Raw genomic sequence first — 20,659 nt, forward strand, 5'->3', positions numbered from 1 at the left:
ATTATTCAGCAATTCGAACTGGATTACATTATTGTTTGAAAAAAAAAAAACGAGCGTGACAAGTTACCTGTACGACGAGAAAACGAGCGGAAGCTAATGCGAAGTAGTAATTGCATAATAAAGGAAATCGGAATTACCTCATTTCGAGGACGGCGTGTGTATCGTGATATGCACATCGTCATTTGCATTCACTTAAGCACCGATGCTTTTTACACGTGGCCTTTGCGCGCACTATCAGCAAAGAGTACAAAGTCGTTTATTACGCATGGAGTAGTACTGGATATTAATTGGCGTGATTCGACATGTCGACAGTTTTTCCTCAGTATAAAAATGTTCTTGCATTACATAAACTGCGCCGTTATATCGTGTACGGCCCTAGATGGTGCAGATGTGAAATAAAGAACGTGACACAATAGCCGAAAACGGCAAGCAAGAGAGGAAGATACGAGGGGATGTTATAAGACTTCGGGAACATGCTCTCACGTTCATGAAGCAAATGTACATTTCGCATGATATAATAGCGATGAATCATCAACCTCATACCATTGATGTACCGTTTAATATAAGATGTAAGATTAGCATCTTTAAATAAATTTTATAATTTTTATTAACAGAGTGTTTATAAACTGAAATAATTAAATAATTTTTTTAAATGTTGTAATAAAATAAAATCCATTTATGTAGTAAAATACTTTAAATAGTTGCGCGCATATTTTCCTTTTCAATTTTTTATTTAGACAATTCTTATATAAAAAGTTATTCAACAAACATTTGTCTTCATTATTAACAACGATAATAATATCATTATTATTACTAATAAATTGTATAATATGATATCACAATAAATGTATCTGTGATTTCATGCAATCGGGTAAAAAGAATCACGCGGTTTGCAATAACGTGGAATTTATCGGTTTCAGTGGATCGAAAGTGAAAACGTATTTTCATATAGTGGGTGCACAGAGAGTACATTTTACAGAGACGCACATGTCCACGTCCGGGAAATTCTATAACGAGGCTCGTATTACGGACGCCCTTTTATGTACTGCATTCGTCGGTAGGTATGAGTATCCATGTATGTACACCCAAGAGGGTAGTGTACGAAAGATACAAACGAAAAATGTGAAACGTCGAGAGAGGAAAAGCAGGACGTACTCGTATTACAAGGGAGACCTACAGGATTCTTCACGAATAATCATCAGTGTAGCACGACAACGGGAACAATTCTTACTAAGATTAAAAAATACAATTATTGTGTAAATAAATCAGGCTTAATAACTTTTTAAATCTAATTATATATGCATGTAGTTAATATAAACTTTTATCATAAGTCATTCCAACTTTATTATGCTCTATATAATTCTTCTTAAGAACATTATCCTGATAATTATTATTCAGATATTGATTTTGTAATAATCTTGGTATTAGATATATGTTTCTTTAAAAGAAGTCTAGTAAAGATGTATATTATATTATAATATAATAATAACCTGCGCTTATCTAAACAATTAGCTTGAAGTACATCAAAAGAAAAAAACTATTTTTCATATAAAAAGAAGGATGCGCGTAAAAAAAACGAGATGTTGATAATGCAACTGTTATGACGCTTAATTCAGAAAAAAAACGTTTTATAGCAAATATATGTAAATATAAAATTGTACGTATGTGCATAAAGTGAATGGTTAAGTCATACAATTTGACAAAGCAAAATAGTGACATAAAAATAAAGATAAATTTGGACATTTCAATAAAAAAACGTATTAAACAACATGATATTATTTTATGTGCTGTTTACATGTTCGCATGTATTTAAGTACATAAATTACATTTGGTAAACATGAGTTTTCCAAAAATTTGCTTATGCATACACACAAAGTACGCCATGAATAAAAAATTTGCTGAAAATATTGGATGAATTTAATTCGATCATATTCTTACAAATATACCATTGCAAAACATGTTGTACTCTCGGTTATTTTTGAAATGCAAAACATGCTGTACTGTCAGTTACTTTTGAAATGCAAAACATGCTATACTGTCGGTTACTTTTGAAATGCATTGTAATGGTTTCGAAGCGCTGTAACGAAGGTATACACTACCTTAGGGTAAGCATTTCGTTTGTGCCGAAAATAAACATCCTGGCACTTCTTTTCACGACCCCTCTGACAAGGAAATTTATCTTGCTTTCTTGGGGTAAATTCTTAGAACGTTAGAATGTGCAAAGCTCGTACTGCGAAATACGTAGATAATATCTCTCTCTCTCTCTCTCTCTCTCTCTCTCTCTCTCTCGCAAAGAGTAGAATTTGCAGAAAGGTCACTTGCTTATTTAGTAGCAATTTTCTGCTTTGTATTTCGTAAAACTGATAATATTCTAAGTCAGAGATATGTATTTTTATGTATGTATCGTTATTGAAATATATGTCTATTCTTTCATGGAATAATCCCAAAATTTAACATTAATGATTATTGTAGCAGGTCCTTATCAGTAAATAGAAAAAATAAGGTTGGATGTAGATCAATCTAAATTACGTAGTTGAATTATTCAAATAATTTCATATAGAAACATTTGTACTTCAAGATAAATGGCTTATAATTTCAATGGTATTAATGCATTGAATTTAATATATTAAGTTCCAATGGAACCATTTTAACGTATGAAATTTATGATAAAATTGTTTAAATAATTTGCTATTTCTATATAAAAAATTAAGTTATTTCACAGAAGATTACTAATAAGTAAGCAATTATGTTTTTCTCATCATTCAGAATGTAATTTTAAAAAATCATTTCAAGAGAGAGAGAGAGAGAGAAAAACGAAGAAGTCAAAAAGTCTTTTGAAAATCAATTTAAACTATTTGAATTCCAATTAAAAATTCGAATTGTATGGTTAATCTAAACAATCTTATCTGAACAAACAATAAAATACAAAAGAAAGACTCATAGGATGGTGTCGTGTTATAAATATTAACCAAATCAAGAAATCCATCTTCATCGCGTAGCAGGATCACGGAATATCTGCTAAGTCAGCGAACGCATCCGGTACTGAGAATAGCGGCATTGTGTTCGCCATTACGTCTTCTCGGCTTAAAGGCATATAAAAGTATGCTCACGCGTATACCTGGGAAGCAAATCTTTGGAACCATTAATAATATTGCCGGCGCAATTATCGGGCCAGCTGCCGCGTTTCCTTAGGGTCCCTTTTAGTCCGAAGCAGGTACCCAAGTTAGAACCTATTGCTCAACGAGTGCATATGTGTACTATATGTATACCAAGTACTACGTACGCTATGTCTCTGAAACTCAGTCCGAGAGATATATATCTCCTTGTCTCATTGCGGTTGCCCGCCCTAATGTTCGAGAAAGCCGTGCTAGTTAGAATATGAGAGGCTGACTGACGAAACTACGCATTTAAAGATTCACGAATAAGAATCTGGATATCCAGATATTAATTTTTAAAAGAAATATGATAGCTAACGTAATACGTTTCCCATACGATGACGTTGTCTAATAAGATATCGACTGTTTAAAATATAATTTTAGTCAGCAAAAATTATTATAATCATATATTAATTATATTAATTTATATAATTCTGAATTATATCAAAGGATTTTTAAGTAAAAGTTTTTCTACAAATATGAATAAAAGAGAATTACATTGCTAATTTTGGTATAGTCAGAAATTAAAAGAAATAAATCGTATTTTTATGTACATAATATATGTATATAAAATATAATATATTTATATTATTTTTTAAGTCTTAAGAAACGACCGTCTAACTTTGACCGTGTTGGCATTCTCTATCCTATTTGATGTATTCATATATTTATATTTTTTATTATTCTTGTATGTAAAGATACATATTCAATGATTAATGAATAATTTTATTACTTTTATGCAGGAAGAGATAATTCCCATTTTTAAAAGAACTTGTTGTAGCAACAAAGAAAATTAATATGTAATGTTACGTTCAAAGTTTAAAAAGATTGAAGTAAAATTTATACGAAGTTTAAAGATTGAAATAAAAAATTTACGAAGTTAATTAAATTGGAAAATGTTTTTAATTCAGCTTAAATTAGAATTTTTAGCAGTTAAAATTGATACTTTCATTCCGCCATCTTAGATCTAGTATAAAGTAGGCTAACCCATCAAAGATATTTGAACCCTTACCTAAATCTTTTAGGTAAGAGTCCATTTTCAAGCTTAGAACAACAGTGGGTTTGTACGGAAAAGGCACGTCCCTTATAAAATGGATATTCAATGAGAAAAAAAGAGTAAATTTGAAACAACCTGCTCCACATGAAGAAAGATATCCAATATGAAATAAGAAGAGAGAGAGAGATCCACGTTTGAAAATGCACAAAGTACCGAATAAGTATCAAATGAATTATCAAGAAGAAAGTGCCTAATAGAGTCAATCTAGTTGATTATACAACAAATTAATATTCAAATAATGAGCAATTGAGAGTGATAACTGCACGGTAATACATGCGCTATTATTTATCAACTATATTTCTAGATCCCTTACATTAAATTAAAATAAAAATGGAGTTTAATTGATTTTATAACTAAAAGAAATAGTTTCTGTGATAATTATATTTTTTTTATAAATTTGCGATAATTTATCAGTAATTAGAGTAATAATGTTAATAACGATGCATCGATATTATTAAATAGTGTAATCTTAGACTTTTCATATTTTATATTGATACGAGTATATTGTTCGTAGTGAATAGCACAAGGAAATCTGATAATTGACACAAAATTCTAATTATGAAATCCTAAATTTCCAACATTAGTCTGCCCGTTGCAATCCCAATATGGGTCTATCGATTTATCTCGCGACTATAAACAATATTGGCATTTGCTAATTCAATGATTGAAATTAAATCATTCAAATAATGCCTGCCGCTGCAAATCACGCAACGCTATCACGTCCCTTCCACCACTTACGCCAGATTATAGTTCGATATCCGGCAGTCCCTCAACAACGGCTCGGCATATATCATCGACAAAGTTTGCCCACCGACAATTGCCCTCCTATTGCACCTACTACCTGCCCCTTACCCCTCATTCCCACCATCGGACCGTGACGAATGTATGTACATCATCTCGCGGCCGCAATCTCGTGCCCGTCGATTCATTAATTAATCGCTGGACACACATACAGAGACCGCGTGTTCGCGCACGGTGGCAATTACCGGCGCATTGTCGCGCATAAATCATTAGCAAACGCGTCGCTTCCATAATTCGGTTAATTTGCAGTGTTTTTGCCGACGCTAGGTGTCATGTAACGCGCCGCGACGTTCGCCCCCTCCCCCGCCACCCCCACACACACCTACACGCGTACCACACACACACACACACACACACGCGCGCGCGCGCGCGCGCAAAGCTCTCTTTTTTCTCTTTCTCTCTTCCTCTTATCTTAATTATCTTGTTTAGACCAGCCATAATTTGCGTTACAATGACGCGATTGATTGGCATCATGCATCATTTGGGTGAGATGGTTTGTTGTATTAACTGGACGAATTAAATTGGGTGCTTAAATAATTTATACAGTAAATGATTGCAAATAAGTTAAATTAATAAATTGTAATTTTATCAATATCTTTGTTTCCAACCATCATAATATTTCGTGAAATTTTATATAATATAATAAGTTAGAGCGCGCGCGACGAGATACATTGCAGGTGCTTATCTAAATTGATGTATCATAACTCTTCACTTTTATCATTCGACGTGCGAAATAATTATATTTAATTAGTTAACTGAAAGATTATCGCTTGGATAATTTATAATTATATAAAATGTATAATCAGAGCAATATAATATTTATGTTAATTTGATTTTGAATTTGTAATTTTAAAAAAATAATTTTCAATTCCATGCTGATAATAAATAAATACATATAATATATTGCGATTATCTTTTGCCATTGTTAAATAAATTCCAAACAAGGAAGTTGCTAAATTATATTTGCGGCTTAATTGAATCGCGCAAATGATAAAATCGATATCTTATCAGAGGTGATATAAGCTCTCGTAGAATTTAGAATAACTAAATTTGCCGCTTCCGTCATGTGACATTCGAAAGAATTTGAACCAATTGAATTAAACCAGTTAACTAATACTATTTATACTTGACGGAAATTAAATTTAAATAATTGGAAAATCTGTCATTAAAATATCAAGCGACATTTCAACAAAAATTAAGTTTGTCTCATTATCAATTTGACATTTTGGTAAATGTAAAAATGCAGTAATTAAAGTGGACGTGCGTGTTGAATGTTTATAAATCGAGGAAGTTTTAAAGGAAAGATATGCAGCCATGATCAAAGACCCAAATAAACACTCTTATATTTACGGATGGTTTATTCTTTATTTGTTAGCCGTACTTTCGATAACGACGGGATTAAATTCCGTACATGCGTCGGTAATCTGATGATAAGGCAACGCGAGGCGCAACGAATACACGTGCTTCAAATCATCGGCTGCTCTCGTTTCTTATTGACGTACTCCGGCGAATGTAGCGATTGGATTACAAATTGGCTGAGTTAACCCTCGTCAATGTAGGCGTCTTTGGAACTCACTTTTAAATTTACATGACTGTCACGACGCAAGCACAAAATTGCACGCAACAATGTTCAATGGTATGTGAATTTGATATTGATAAAAACGCATCTCGTTTCACATAACTTCTATTCATAAGGTTAGATATTTACAGTTTATATTTTGGACATGAAAAATGCTCTGCTGAAAAATTAGATAAAAAAAGATATTTTCGAGAGTAAACGTTATAAATATATATCGTACAGTGTTAATAAATCGTTAAGTGTTTATTATATTACATTATAAAAAATTGCTATAAAGCCATTATTGTGTAGATAATTAATATTCTTTAAAATGAAATTACAATAATCTAATATTTTCATTAACTAGGATATTAAAATATATATATGGATATTAAAATATATATATGTAAAATATATATAAAATATCTAGCTCGAGATTGCTAAGAAAAATTAGTAATTAGCAAGGTCAAAAAACATAAGCAACGGATCATCATTGGATTTTTAAAAATAAACCAGTTTATTACAACATACATTAAGAATTAAACCAGTTTTTTTATCTATAAATCGAAAACGTTTCGACTGTACTAATTGTAAGTTCTCTTCAGTATACGAAAATAAGAGATGAATATTCTTCTAAATATTTCATGGTAAATAAGCAACTAAGATAGCATTCATTTTACAAATAAAGATGCCATAATCATAAGTTTTTTATCTTTCCAAAATTGCTGCTATATTTTGCCGATGCTTCCGTTATATTCAGTATACACGCTTGTGCGAGCGTAATCTCAAAGAACGATTATTCTGGCTCCTATACATAACGAACGTTTGGTCGTGACTATCAGCTTATCGCGACGCGTGTGAGTCAGTCATTAATAAAAGGGTGGCCATGCACACCGTGAAAAGCCTAGAGCCGAGGGTTCGTATCGATCAAATAACCATCGGCCGCCATGTGCGAAAACGCGGAACGAGGGGTCTCTCTCCTTAACTTAGCATCGCTGTAGTGATTTTCGCTGATTCTTTGGAGCATAAAAATAATGATGAAATACATTTACGGTATGTAAATAAAATAATAAAGTAACGCTTTACTTTACTTAAATAAGAATCGCATAAGAAAATATAAACGTCATAATATCGCCACGTGATAATCACGCGTTAATATCCAGCAATGTATTCTCGGGTATGCTGTTAAAAAGTATTAAAACTGACAGTGCGCGAATGAGCTAAAATTAAAGCAACATAGTCAACTTTGTCGTTCGAACCTTCAGTTATAAGAGAGTTCCGTATTCTCTAAAATGCGCGCGTCCATCGTTGTAAACGTTGTAACTCTCACTCTACGGGATATCCTCTTTAAGCGTCCATAACATAAACGTACCTGGTGATCAGCAAACTCGCGTTGCGCTAATAAAAAAGAAAAATACAACAGAGGTATTACTAAGCGGGATGACAGAATAAATAAATGGTGATGCACGTGATAATAGATACGATGCTTGATCGCGTTCGGAATAAAGGTTTATTTTTTATCAACAAGCTCGGACATAAATGCGGGACTACAGCGCTATGAAACTTGGGTCGATCCGTTTGACCTCCCCTTCCCTCTCCGACATGCGCGCATACATTATCGGATAATGCACGTGCGTGCATTAATTACGCGTCGGATGGGTCGCGAGTTCTCTCTAACACTCTCTCTTTCTTTCTTGCTTTTCTTCCTTCTCCCTTTCACGTCCAGGAAGCCGCGTATCGAATTTATCAAAAACACGACGGGAAGCCCGTGGGATGATAGAGACGAGGAGAAAGTGAACGCGACCAACGCGAAGCTCTCATGTGTCTGTGATGCCGAATGATACTGCGTTTCTCGTTATTACGTTTAGAAATCCTGCTTACTCCCACGGATTTCATTCCGGACAGATTAATCGACAAGCGTTGTAACAGAGAATAAAAGAGAGAGAGAAGGGGGAGATAGATAGATAGATAGATAGACAGATATAGAGAGAGAGGGGGGGGAATCGCGCGCGCATTTATCCGAGATGTCGTATTTATAAATCCGCCTAACTCACGCGACCAGTTTCGAGTATTATCGGAGCACAGTTTCTCACATTGTAGTTCAGCAATTCGGTATATAAATACGAAATATGACTGCGAATGTTACTACCGCTAGAAGAATGTAAGGCTTTAACCTTTGCAATTGACCCAACTGCACGTGTAAAGAATGGCGTAACTGTTACGCACATGATTGAAAATAGCGACAATGTGTCATTATGATTCGCATCGAATTATCAGAATTGAATAATCAATAATGTATCAGGTCGGATTGAAATTATTGAATATCGTACATAAAATTCTTTTCGGTAATATCGGGTAACAATGGATTATTTTATCTCACGCATGATGCACGAAATAAGAATAACATAGCATCAAATAGCAGTTTGATGTGTAACAAGTATACTATAGAATGTAAGTTATAAAAGGAGAACAACCCAGTTCTAGAAAACCTTGTTTTGTTTGCGCACGCAATTTGCGTATGGAGCGACTATAGTCTACTATTATTATCGTGAGTAATAATAGCGATACAGCTGAACTGCAGCTGTTCGTCGATGTACGGAAACGCGTATTTTGAAATGTAAATGTCGCAATGCAATTCTCGTAAATTGAATGTGGAAATCATATTTATCAAGCCTACCGTAAAAGGTTGCTTATGTATCAATTAAAATGCCACGTGTGTCTAGGGATTACGCGTAAAATAATCATCCATAAATTTTCGAAATTTTCGAATACCAAATCGATCATCCATACCCAGTAAACTCGTGATTGATAACAACTGTCATTTTGATGCGCAATTCTAGTAAATTTTGACTGATACGTCGACACAGAAAGGCAAGTAATTAATTACATAGAATCACAGCAGATAAATGAGATTGGAAAGTGAAGATTTTTAATTTAAAATTCGCGCATTATACTTTATCACTTTTATTGATTCTTCTGTGATTATTTGAAAAACCTACGTTCATATCAAATTATTATATTTTTTAAATTCCTTTTTTTAGGTTTAACTTTTCTATTTAGTAAAAAAAAATTCATGTATTATTAATAATAATTATTTCTGCTTATCAAATTAAATGACGTCCATATAATTACCACATTATTTTGATAAAGATGTGACATAATACGACTGTTGTATTAATCTTTAATAATTAATCTAATAAGTATTTATCATTGCTAATTATTATTGCTTATTAGAATTTATTAGTTTTTTAAAACTTTCTAAAAAGTTTGACTATGTTTTTTGTAAAAATCACAAAATGTTTTAGAAATATATGATTACATGACGCATCATGAGATAATATAAGGGTCTCCGGTTAGACTCCGGTTTAGGTTTCTATGCGAGTGTTCTGTGTGTTCTCATGTACACGTGACTATCTTCGTGTTTGTGCTGCACAGGCCGATTTATTGATCACACGCGTCGCACGCAATGTCGGATGAATGTGCGTGCTCACTATATCACAACCGTGTACAGCGTCTGAAAAGTTTTATTCTATGATTTTATACGCTGTAGCTGTCTCGTATGAATGCGAGAGCAAAGAAAGCTGCGTCAGTAATTCTAGTAAATAAAAACAGCCAATATTATCATAAAACAAAAAAGCAATTAACAAATACGAATGATAATAATTAAAGAGGTTTATTGGAGCTTCACAAACTTGAGAAATAAAAATCAATGCCAATTATTTCCGCGTAGAAAATATTTTGATAATAATACACATTTGACACAAATTATTATTCAATATTTGTATGTACGAATAACAATAAAATTCCTAAAATAAATATGGCTAATATACATATATACCAATATATATACATTTTTAACTACGTGGTGATATATTTCACTGATTTTAGTTAGCAGACATTTTTACACTACAAAAATATTTTAATGATTTGAATTGTTGAAATATAATATTATCTACAAATAAATATATAAAATGTAAATATATTTGTAATATTTGTAATAAACAACAAATATATAATATGTAAATATCTCCGTCAGTGTCTGTTTATTTTAAGATTTTATTTCTTCATGAACATTTCAATTCGGAATAATATATATAATGTATTACAAATATTTATTATCAAAAATACAAATAAAATACCTAATTTATATGTAAAGGTAAAACTTTATAATAATAGAAAACGCATTCATATGCACATTCTATTGCAATATAGAAATACTATTGAAGTAATTTCTTTAACCACGTGTTTCTGAACTGGATTTGTACAAGAGAAATGTCTTGTTAACAAATTACTAAAAATCAGGAGACATGGTAGTGTCTCCGGCCATGTTCAAAAAAAAAGTTTTTTATAATTTAGAATAGCACATTTTTGTATAAAATATATTTAAAAGTGTAAAATATATAAAAAAAACTTTACTGCTTTAAATGTGATTCTTTTAAAATTTTTTGAGATACCCGCGCATGATTTATATTTCTCTAAGGCTACGTAATGAATGACAGTAAGAAACAGTTAGATGTTTTGAAAGGTCGAATAAGCTACATTCCATAAATAACATTCTAGTTACTGACATGTTTCCGTTAGATGGAAGTAAAAACTGTGCAAAGTAATGCAGCATTACGGCTGTCGTTATCGAATCTCTAACTTCTTCTCTTGTGCGATTCAGGATAATAATGTTATTTATATTAATTTTGTAAAGTAGAATGTAATTTTTTTGTACAATTTATTCTAATATGTATGAATATTAACATTGAACACAACACAGCATGCGACGAATTATACGTTAATCGTGAAATGTTAATTTCCAGACAAATTAACATTTCACGACTGATGTTTGTATCATCTTCTTAACTTTAATACTGCGCAATAAATTCGGTGCTGGTACATGCTGATAAAGAGCAAATTAGGTAAGAAGCATTTTAGCATAGAGCAAGTAATTTTTTTTATAATATCAGTATGCAAAATTGCACAATATATAATAAATTATATGAAACGTTCACATCTTGAAAATATATACCGGATATTGCAAGCAGTATTAAGAAACTTCTGTTGAGTTAGTAATGTATCTTCACAAAAAGCAAAAAAATTCAAGTTCGATTCCTGGCAGTTTATTCCTATTTTGCGATTTCAATTTCTTCCTTTTATTATCTTTTATTAATGTAGTTTATATTCATCTTTGGGGTAAAGAGGAAAAACATTTTTAGATAGCTTCTTTAACTTATTTAGCCTAGTAACTCAAGATTGAGATATCTAGAGAACAATTAATTTAAAGAACATTTTGACGTCAAGATAACATCGTTAATGTATTATTTTTAGTCATTTTATTAAGCAATTATAATATTCAACGTCAGTGCAGCCAAAGTCATTAAATATTTTCGACATCTGATCATTCAGATCATTTTAAAATAATCCAATAACGATTTTTATATTTATTTGCATTAATATTTTATAATAAGAAAATTATTTTAAAATTAACTTAGTTAATGAAATGTTAAATTTTGTGTGATGTAACGTCCTAATATCACACTTTGTCGGGGATCCGTACTAGGAATGTCCTTAAGATGTTCAAAGGACATACGGATGTCCTCTAAGGACGTCCCCTAAAGCTCTATGCTGTTGAGAGATGTCAATATTCATACAAGTAGGTATCCAGATATCACATGTCCAAAAGCCTGACATAGGCTATCTTAAAGATATTTTAATAAAAGGCGTCTAAAAGACGTCTAAATACATTTTTAAGAACAATATTATTTTAGACCGTTTATGTGAGAACACAATTAATATTAAAATGCCTATAACGGTAGAAACTGGATCTTTAATGCTTAAATAATTCAAGCTTGAATTACTAAATATATTATATATGTACTTGCATATATACTATATTTGTAGTCTTTCGAACTCGGCGCCGAATTCTTTTCCGGATTATATAAACGCAATTAAACTACTGTAGTAAACTTGCGAATTAAATTGACAAGTAATTTTAATAATTTTTTTTAAACATTTTTAAGACACAAACATTTTTAAACATTCTTATGTCTCGATTTTAGACTTTGCGTTGTCTGGGTAGTTAATTATAAATATGAAAACAGACAGATACTGTTAATGACGAAGACAACCGCGGATGAAAGTCATGAAATCAGGAAATCACTGCAGGAAATTGCAACATTGCGTTTGACAAACAGGATGATTATTCGGCGTATAAAAATCGATTGGACGAATGGCAGATGTAGTACAAAATTATGATGACAAGTCGAAAATGAGAAGAAGTTTGTAACACGTGTAGCTATATTATCATTGTTAAATATGATTTATCATCACATCAATACATAGATATATATTATCAAAATCGTAAAAGCGTTCGTGTTTGTTTCTCTAAAATCGCGAAATTGCATATGAGTCATTTTTCATTAATCGCTATCAATTACTCGATTAATCGATATTTTTTTCAATATCTTTTGATTGAATCAGAAAAACTTTTTTTAACTTTTAGTAGATTGTTTGACGTGTATTGCTTTTAGTATAATTAAATAATGTAAATTTTGTAATAATCTTCTTAGTTCGCTTCGTTATTATTCTCTGTTTATAAGAAAAATCTCGATTTGTATGTGTTATAGAAAGTTCGTATTGGAACATTTCTAAGCATGGCACCAGAAACCTGCATTCGTCATCCGACATGTGCTCATTTTCGGCACAATCAGACTCGTCGCTTAACATTAAATATTCGTATTTTTCTTTGACCGTCAATCTAAAATTTTTTAAAGATGTTATACAAAAATCATTCATGTTTTAAAAATTTTTTTGAAATAGATAGAAATAGATAGTTACAAATAAAGATAGATATATAATTATTCTCGGATCTCTCTATTCTATAGCCAATCAACAGGCTTGAAAAATTTGTCGTACAACACGCGATTATCAAAAATATGACGATCATATATATTAGAATAATATATAAGCCGAAATCTTACGAAATTGGAAAATCCGTCTAGATATCATTGCATTTGGCAACAACATTGCGTAAGATATGAATTTCGTAACAAAAACCACTGGCAATTACTTTCCAGTATTAAATAATGTTATAAATGTCTTCAATGATCCATTATTCTAATATTAAGAAACAAGATAAGCAAAGTGCTACGTTTTATGAGTTCATCCTTTTATCGATAAATTCATCACAGTACATCTAATGGAACAGAAAACAAAAATATGTTGCCAAATAAATTCTCGCAAATTTTATTTTGTACAAAAATTTGATTTAAATTAAATAGAAATCGTATATGTCTAATAATTTCCAATAATAACATTAACAAGCTCGAGCACTTCCAATTACAAGGTTGCAAAAAGTAAAAAATTTATAAAATTCCATGTGCGTAACACATAATTGATCTGATAATCTGAGATTTGTTTAACACATGTCATGTAATACATAGCTCGACAAAAACAATCGTTAATTCGCGATATATGACAAAAATAAACTTACGGAAACCCTTGACCGCGATTTGACAGATTGCCAAAAGGATAAATGTTTACTTAAACATGGCCGAGCGTGAATCATCCAAACCGACATCGCAAATTTCAATAAAATCATTACGCTCTATCCGCGTGATATGTCTCTCATCCAAGAGAACTTTGCTAAATGTATGAGAATCGCGGTGTATTTTCGTAAAGAATCGTATCATTTTACACGAGTACCGTTCACGACCGCAAAACACGTAAGTTCAACTATAAAAGCGCGCACGTCGAACAACGAGTAGGACGGCGCAATTAATGGCGTGGGCCGTGGTCGATCGTGCAATTAACTTTAACGAACGGGCGGCCTTGCGATTAAACTTAATTAGTATCGCAGTAATAACTCGTTAATAATCAGAACCGTGTACAGAATCATGGCTTTGTGTGTGCAGCAACGTGCACGTGCACAAGCGCGCATCGTCGTTCTCCAAGCACGTAAGTGTCTGCAAAAGACACTTACGTACATGTGTACATGTGTGTGAGTGGTATTGTTCGTGCGTGTTTGTTATGCGTTTAGAAGTGTGTATGTGTAGGTGGATCTCATATTTACGCGACGACGACGTGACAAGAAGAACGACGCTACACAATTTCAACGTTGGCGGAGCACCGACTATAGAAGGACAGCAATGGTTCCCGTAGAACATAAGCTAACAGTAACATTACTTCAATATTATAATTTCGCACTCAACAGTATAAATGTAATATAACACATGTTGTACATAACAGTTACAGTGTTGAGTAGAAAATTAATTTATTTAATGTTACTGACGTTACTGTTAGTCTGTGTTCCGTGTATTCTAGCAAGAAATGTCAACCTCACAAAAAACAAGAAACGCCAGCCTCAAGAAACAAAGAAATCAAGAAATGCCAACTAATAAGCGCACATTTAACATCAGAAAAAAATTAGAGATTAGAAAAGAAATAAAAGCGGTACTTATGTATGTATTTATACTTGTAGTATGTATAATTTTAATACTGCACTTTTCCCTTCGATTTGCCACATACGAGTTTGTAAAATTAGCATAATAATCGTTACCTTCGTTCTGGTATCTTTGGTATCTCTGCAGTTAGTATTTTTCCCTTGTAGTTTAATCGCACTAGGAGTTGGAAATAATAATGAAGGAAGAGTTCCTTCGTCCTAGTATGAGCGACATGTGGAAGTTGATTGGAGCTTTAAGATGGGAATCTAGCGAATTATGTGTAATGATGAACCAGTTGATAGACAATCATCTGACAGGTAGAATGACTTCGGTACGTGGCTGTCAATGAGGCACTGTGTTTCTTTCCATTTTCCTCTTTGTTGCGCGCCTCGCTCAGCACCACTGTTTCCGAGGCTTCTTTCTCTCTTGCTCGACGACACTCGACTCGTCCCGTCCCCTCAGAAGCGCGATATACGAACCGGGAAGCCGCGCACGATGCTACGCGCGTAAAGATCAATGAATCGCTGTGAAACGCGCGTACGTCGTTCTCTCGCGTAATTGCACGTACTGCGAGAATTTACGGAACAGTCCAATCGGAGACGAGAGAGTAACATAAGTAAAAACATGTACACTACCGTCCTTTTTTTCATCCGATGATGAATGTCACGAGTAAGGCGGATTGTAAAGCACGAACCTGATTGCGGGGCGGCCCGGCGAATTATGGCTCTCTTTACGCTTTCGGCGGCTGCTCCGTTCCCTCTACTGCTCATGCCCACCTCCTCATCACCCCTCTGTACACTTCTGTGCTCTCATATGATCCCCACTCGTAGAAGTCCTCCCCACCACGAATTCCTACCATTAGGTCCGTAGCCGATATCTCCCCCACCACAAGACCGAAGGAGAGAGAGAGAGAAAAAGAGAAAAAGAGAGAGAGAGAGAGAAGGTGGAGATTCAGAACGTTGGCACCTTGCGGTGTAACTTGGGGATGTTGATCGCTGAAGCAACGCGCGAGCGTACTTTACGTCTTCCGGTTGCGAGATTTTAGCGTAAGAATAATTTTTGGTGCGCCGCGGAAGTCGCCAATCTGGCAGGAAGTTTCTATTTTGTCATGGGAATTCTTTCCATCTACCGCGTCTTCTGATAAATCTGTGTGATGTCAAGATCAATCATTTTTAAAGCAAAAACTTATGATGAAGCTTCAAACTTGAGAAATAAAGATGTCTCTCTCTCTCTCTCTCTCTCAATTAATTCCATGTGGATAATATTTTGATATTAATATTTGCCACAAATTTTAATTCATTATTTAGAATTGCGCAGTTTTAATTCTTCATTAGAATTAGAAAACCTGACATTTGTTGATAATACATAACAAAGTATACAATTTCTATTACATGGAACAACAAGGAAATATTTAGGGAAAATAGAGTCTTAATGTAAAGACACATTGCCTAATTAATCAAAATAATTTTATTCAATTACGAAGAGAAAATAATACATAGATTGAGAAAATAGAACTATGATTTCATGAAACAAAAATTAAGTAATGGAAATATTATATTATAGCTATAATGTTACTCCAATATTTCTCTCCGTATACAATTAACTAATTGATTCAAGTTACCAGATTTAACGTTGTTACTTCTATAAATTTTTAATATCGGTATGAATCCGTCTTTATTCTCGGAACGACTAAAACGTGGATCAGGAAGATGTGGATATTACAGTTTTTACTTAGATATTTCTGTGCTAGATTCGAGACGACGAAAATAAGTAACTTATAAAGACATCTTTAATGTCAAAGTTTCGGAATAGTAAGTAATCGATATCGGCAACAAGAATATTTTCTCAGAATTAGCAATCAAATCTTCTTAAGACAAAATCTTTAAGTAAACACATCATTTGTCGTGATTTCTTCACGGTGTTTTCTTTTATTTTGGTAAATAATGAAATTCCTACAAACTTTTTGTACCGGAATTCAGAACGAAATTAATAATCTAAATAATACATGTACAAACATTGAACACAACGTTAATTAATTATTTCTATATATATTTTCTCTATATGTATTTATGGAATATTAAATGAAACAATTTTAGGCACGTATTATTTACCTTTCACAAGCGTCGATATATAATGACAGTTCTTCGATTGACAGTTTTTAAAATATAAATAGCTATTTTAACTGTCATTCTTACTCATGTAAATCTGAGAAAATATTACCTCGTATGTATATCATCATAATATGACTTAAAAGAAAAACCAAAGAAGGAAAATATTATAAAACTTCGACCAATTAAGATTATTAAAGATATAAATGTATTTAGAAAGTAAAACATTGGAAAAAATTGTAGAAAATTTTTGCACAGTTCATTTTATCCATCAACTTTTCTCTTGGAACTTATCTGTAGAAAATTCTAGAAGAAATAAAAAAATATGGTTAGGAAGAATTATCCAATCATATCTCAGAAATATATTCCAAAAGGAAATTTTATGTTCAATGTCCTCTCTCTGATGAATCTTTTCAGATTTTTTCTATGCTTCTATTCTCGTTACTTTTTGAAATCTTTTCCAAGTCAATTGTTATGTCAGGCCATTCAGGTCATTATTCAAATCTTTAAAAAGAACTTTTTACAGTCTTGACGATTATAAGAAGTATAATACCAACTTTCCATAATGTTTTCAAATTTAACTTCTTGAAAGCAAAATAAAATTCATATAAACTAGAATTTATAGGAAAAACGGTCATTAAAAATTAAAAAAAATAATAAAAATAAAATTTATTAATGTTAAAAAGAAGAGTATGTAAAAGAAAAAAGAAAAAGTTGATTTATAATCATTGATTGAAAAAGCTAATAAAAGTATTGAAACTCCGATATCAAATATTAACTGAGAAATTTTTCTCTTCGTATGAATAAGGAATTAAATTGGTTATTGAAAGTGCGTAAAAGAAAAAATGATAATTGCATTATGACACTTAAAATTTACGCTTTAAATTTATATTGACTTAAATTAAATTTTTGTAATTAAGCCAGCAAGTTCTTGCCGTTTAATATGTAATAAATATGATTTAATAAACATTTTTTAACACGTAAATTGTTTAACAAATTTTATGTCTTGTTTTCTTACAGAAATGATATTCTTACGCCAAAAATACATTTATATCATACATTTATGATTTATATAAGATATGTATAGATTGTATATGGTATATAGATATAGAAATATAAAGGTTTGTTTTAGACTACTAAAAAGTTGCATACTGATCACCGGTAGTCTCTTAGCAGTCAATACTGTTAGTCAGCATTCATTATATTAGTGTTAATTGATTTATCAAGTCAACAAATTCTAAAATAAAAGTAAAAAAGTTTATGTTATTTCGAATTCTAACTACAGTCTTTTCCTTTTCAGAAGAAAACTGTTTTTGTTTTAAATCATATTATAGGTAAATAAAAATATTGAACGTTGTAATATAACTTACAACTAAAAGCAGTTATATATACATATGTGTATATGTATATACTATATATATATAACTATTAATAAAAATATATATATTATATGTATGTATATATATTTTAACAGCGCAGCGTGCTACATATTTATCTTTTTTATATTTTCAACTAAAGCTAATTCATATCCGATATTTTTCACCCACGGTTTTCTATTTATAAAATCTAAAAGCGCGCGTGCGTAGTGTTTATAAATCATATAAAATATTTTATTAATATAACATATTTTTGATATGTAAAAAGTATCCGCAGATTAGAATCAAACATAGTAATTTTTCTGTGTCTCTCAAACATTGTGAAACTGATGTAGATATGTATGTATTCTAGATGCAGACGTCAGTATGTGACACCAACAGCATACTCTCTCCCCCCTCTCTCTCTTTCTCTCTCTTTCTCCCTTTCTCCCTCCCTCCCTCTCTCTCTCTCTCTCTCTCTCTTTCTCTCTCTCTCTCTCTCTGTCTCTCTCGCTAAGCTACAGTTCTCTCTACCACCCTTAACGATATCATGCAATCGATATCCCGCTCTGAAGACACACCTGGAACACAATTCGCGACTGCAAGCTTACCAAGAGGTGGTGACTAACCGGAGACATTCTCAGATATCGGCGTTATCACTGAAGGTAACGGTAAGAGATTGCAGAGAAAAGTTGTGCGCCGATGTACGGAAAAGTGTCGCACTTATTTCATTTTCAACTTCTTCCATTTTGCTTCCTTCTCCCTCCGATAGATGTCAGTATTGCATTTTTGCACAATTGCAGGATTGCAAAATTGACATTGCTTTAACAGATACTGCGATTCTTTTTCAAACAGAATAGATTTCCTTTCATTTCACACATCAATTAACATCGGATAGAATTTTTCTAGTGAGAATAATCAATTACTTAAAAAATAAAAATAATTAAAATGTTCAAATATTTTTCTTATATCATCATTTCCTTATTTTCTTTATCATTTAAATGAATTTTTATAATTTATATAAATTTATCTTCCTTTGTCAATTTCTATACAGATTGCAACATGAACAGTTGACTGTATCTGTAATAAAATCTCACGATTCTTCTGTTATTATGTTATAATGATAACGCGATGCTTGTGACAAGTATTGTATTTTAATTGCTTTAATAAAATTTATCTGTATGTGTTGGCTTTTTGCAAATTAACAGAGATTATTCGAGAGAATTTTTACTTTGTTTTATAAATGATTTATTTGCTGCAAGTATGAAGGTAATATTTATATTAATTGGTTTTCTAGTAAACAATGTAATTAACGTGATTAATAATATTGTTATCTACTGATATTTTGGCATTTTGCAATAAAATTTTAACGATAAAATTGACTTAAATTACTTTAATTAATTTGTTTTAATTATAAAAATTATGCTTTATGTTGTTTGGAAGAAATATGATTATTTGAAATATAATAATATTAATACATTTACCATATAGTTATAAAGTATTAGAAAATAAAATAGTCTCCTACATTTATATAATTTCAATATAAAACTAAAAAATATGTTTTAATATTTTCTTGCAAAAATAGAAATGTGGTACTGAAATAATAATTGATAGTAAATTAATTTAGTTAATTTACTAACAAGGAGAGGCTACGCTCTGCTCTTCACCGATTTTGATCAAACTTGCAGCGATGTTAGAGGAGCCTATCAAATAAACACCTGTAAAGTCGTTCGCGCCAATGGGCCTTAGAAGCCGAGTAATGATCATTTAAAAATATACCAAAAATCTGAAAACGGTCTAATATCTCGGAAAGTATGCATTTCTGAGAAAAATGTCTTAGACAAAAATGATAAGGTTTAATAAGATGTATATACTACTCTTATAGGTTTGATCTTGGGCGGCACCGTGACCTTGACTTGACCTTGATGGTGCCGCCCAAGGTCAAACCTATAAGACTAGTATATACATCTTATTAAACCTTATCATTTTTGTCTAAGACATTTTTCTCAGAAATGCATACTTTCCGAGATATTAGACCGTTTTCAGATTTTTGGTATATTTTTAAATGATCATTACTCGGCTTCTAAGGCCCATTGGCGTGAACGGCTTTACAGGTGTTCATTTGATAGGCTCCTCTAACATCGCTGCAAGTTTGATCAAAATCGGTGAAGAGCAGAGCGTAGCTTCTCCTTGTAAGTT

General features: G+C 31.9%; 1 protein-coding gene across 5 annotated transcripts in view; it reads right to left on the reverse strand.

Moving 5' to 3' along the window:
- The window catches only part of LOC108724817 (protein abrupt), a 92,656-nt gene extending 76,954 nt beyond the window's left edge, over positions 1 to 15,702 (reverse strand). For all 5 annotated transcript variants that reach the window (XM_018451464.1, XM_018451463.1, XM_018451466.1 and 2 more), the window contains exon 1: positions 15,114 to 15,702. The gene's annotated coding sequence lies outside the window, so the exon portion shown is untranslated. The remainder of the gene's footprint in view (positions 1 to 15,113) is intronic.
- Positions 15,703 to 20,659: the final 4,957 nt, after the last annotated feature.

The sequence above is a fragment of the Mycetomoellerius zeteki genome, unplaced genomic scaffold (genome assembly GCF_001594055.1).
Source record: "Mycetomoellerius zeteki isolate Tzet28-1 unplaced genomic scaffold, Tzet1.0 scaffold310, whole genome shotgun sequence".
NCBI classification, from domain to species: Eukaryota; Metazoa; Arthropoda; class Insecta; order Hymenoptera; family Formicidae; genus Mycetomoellerius; species Mycetomoellerius zeteki.